This window comes from Odontomachus brunneus, unplaced genomic scaffold, assembly GCF_010583005.1.
Source record: "Odontomachus brunneus isolate Ranch 3 - 2012 unplaced genomic scaffold, Obru_v1 Obru_scaffold_217, whole genome shotgun sequence".
Lineage (NCBI taxonomy): Eukaryota > Metazoa > Arthropoda > Insecta > Hymenoptera > Formicidae > Odontomachus > Odontomachus brunneus.
Genome location: NW_022639667.1, coordinates 103635 through 107178, shown reverse-complemented (window position 1 = coordinate 107178; position 3544 = coordinate 103635).

Genomic DNA, 3544 nt, shown 5'->3' with positions numbered 1-3544 from the left:
AACCGGAAACTATGTTCAAAGCGCTTAATATTTTTGTTACGGCTTCTACATCAGGAAAATTAACGTCAAATCATGTAAAAACCTGGTTGAAAGAAGTATTTTTTCCGAATGTTGGGCCACAATCTGTATTATTATTAGATTCTTGGAGTGGGCATTGTCCCAACATAATAGCGGAAACTAGAACAGATTATGCAACAGATATTGTTTTTCTAACAATTCCAGCCGGTACAACAGGACAAATACAGCCATTAGATGTATACGGCTTCCGATTATGGAAAAATTTTATTAGACATTTTTCTGATACTGTTTTATTGTTAAATCTTGCAATTGAACTTCATACTAGAAATAATATTTTGAAATTACAATCATTAACGCACCATCAATTCTCGTCGCCTAGGTTTCAAAGTTTATTTCGATATGCATGGTTTAAAAGTGGATATGTAGAGATTAGACCAACAGAGTTTCAAACACCGGTTGAATTTTGTTTCCAAAGGGATTCGAAAGTAAATTGCGATATTTGTGGCGAAACTGCCATAATTACTTGTTCTTGGTGTAAAAAATCGCTTTGTATTACACATTTTTTCCATGATCATCATCTTTGTAACGAATATGTGCAATAAATATAATACATTATCCGTTCATATGCAAATTCTGTACTGTTGCTTTAAAATATATTGTTAAATAAATATTATTGTCAAATATTGTTCTACTACAATTTATTATTCCTTTCTACTTTGTTTCCTTATATTACTATTCCATAATTTATCCGGAGTTCTCTGTTATCTTTAGCAATTAGTAATTATATATTGTATATTCACATTACACGCTTTCTCTCTCTTGCAAAAGTAATAGAATATGTGTTTCTTTTATTTCATGCATTACAATTTTATTTTAACCTGCCTTGATCTTGTATCAATTTACTTTGCAGTAAACATATTTAATATACATTGAAAACTTCTGTACAAATTGCGACGCCGCGCACATTTGCTACTGTTGTTATATATGCTTACTGTTGTTTATCTCTGCTTACGTCTTTATTTCGTATATTACATATCATATGATTAGAATTAATTCGTTTTTATCTTGTAATATGAGAAAATATGCGCAAGTAGTTATAAAACATAGCGCAAGTGAAGAGAAGTAATCCAACGCAACGTACAGTACTTACCTACTCGCACAACGCGGTGCCTATAACGCGAAGTTATCAGTCATGTAGTTTTGCCAAGAATTGAATCGAGGAACCATACTATTATTATATATCGATGGATTTGGCATGAAATGCTTTTTAATTTTTGTCCTTACAAAAACTTAAAAATTTGCAAAGGTGACGAAGGGGAGAGGGAGGGGGGGGGGTGAAATATTGCATTTTAAAAAATTTGAATAGACCGATGGAAAGGGCATAAGATACTGTAAAACTTTTGTCTGAAATATTTTTTCATATACCTCATATTTTAGGAAATATTAAATAAAAATGAAAAAGTCCGTTTTTTTCAAGGGGTGGTTTCAACCCCTAAACCTCGAGATAAGCACATAAAAAAAAATACGTGTCTAATGTTTTTTGATGTCCTACAACATATCCAATGCTCATCAAATTCGGTGAGGGACGCCCCCGACCGTTTCCTTGTAAGTAAAAAATGACAACATTAATATAAATAAACAAGAAAAACTGTAAAAATAAAATAATTTAAAGTGCAAATAATTAAAAAGAAATATCAATAGCGTGTGCCAAACAATGATGGCAATTTTTCATTCCGTGTAGTCTTGCGAGTTAGACAAAAAATAGTTTGTTGCAGACGAATGCCCGGAAGAATTCTGTATTCGCCAAGGTTCACGCACGCGCGCTTAATCGAATGAGTCTCTGAGACTTCACTGCGTCTTGAAAGGTTTGAAAAGTTCCGCTCTAGTCGAGCATCATATGAAGGAAGACTTCCTTGCTTTTTGAGAATATTGAAAAAATTTTTAAATTACTTACTAGTAGAGAGGAGAGAAGAGAAATGGTGTAGGCTCGATCTCCTAACATTTCAGTAAACAATTTGCGCGCAAACTGGCATCAGATTGACGACAGAATCTGTCGAATTCGAGCAGGATTTGTCGACAGATCCATAGACATCAGCGTCCCCAGTCTGCCGTCAGACTGCTGACAGGGTCTGCTAACAGACTCTGACATCAGATTGGCGGCAGGTCCTGTCGTTTCGTAGGTTCTTCAATTAAATCTTTGGTAGAAGATTTTCTTATAATTTTTCATAATTAGAATTATTTTCATAGAATGAGCGCTTTATCATAAATACTCATAAATACTCGTAAAATAAAATGAAAAAAAGTTTTTCTATATTATTTTTTCATAATTTTTAAGATTTTCTCTGGTAAGATTCGAACTTGAACCGAAGACATCTTTTGGATAATCATCCGTTGCCTCAGACACTACGTCAATTCCTCACTTGATAAAAAGTGCTTTGTATTGCCTTAAGGTTTAAGGAAGAAAAATCTTAGAGCTTGTTCGCTTTTTAAACCGCAAAATATAGACGAAACTGTTTAGCGTATAAATAATATAAGAAAGATCACGATAATTTAAAACTAATTTTCTACCAGGGACTGTATAGAAAATTACTGCAATAAAATAGCAGATAATTACATTTTTCCATCATGCTAATAAAATACTGTGCTTTTACATGTGCGAATTAATTTGGTCGATCGTCCAGTTTAAATTGTATTAAATTTTATCAAAATCGAAACATGATATATTTTCAAATAAATCATCACAAAAATTCTGCAAAAGTTATTTACATGGCGAGATTAATATTTTATTCGGTACTGCTGCCTTCAGTACTTATTGCATAACGATTAAATCATTCAAATTTAATGACATATCCTTTGTCCACAAACTTGCTTTAATTCTTAAGCCGTAAGAAATTGACCAACCACAGTTCATTATTTTTAAAATAATCAACTGTGGTTGGTCAATTTATTACGGCTTAAAGATTAAAGCAAAGTTGTGGACAAAGGGATAATGACATTAAAAAATATAATAATATGAGAAATTGTATGAAAAATTATGAGAACAATTTTTACCAAGGATGGCATATGTACGCTTTTAAATGGCCATTTAAACTGGTCGTTTAACCGTTGTACTATTCTATACTTGTACTCGTTATTTCTCTATTATTGTTGTTTTTTTATAAGAAATGCGTAATATAATTTTAAAAAATAAAAGTTGTTTTTTTATTGTGTATATGTGTACAATTATTGCACAATATAATTATCTTGACTCCTCTCGGAGTTTTATATGGTGTGCATGTGAAACTACCTCATTTAATAGCGTACATATGGCCCTTGATAGAATTAAATAGCCTATTTACGAAACAAAATCTGCGCGCAATCTGCCGCCAGTCTGTCGTCAGAACAGATTCTGTATGCAATCTGTTGCCATTCTGTCTACAGACACTGTTAACAGACACTATCCAAAATCTGCTCACGCAAATTTGGCTATTTGGGATATAATCTCTTGTGACTTTGTCTATTTAATAACGCCCACAGAAATATCATA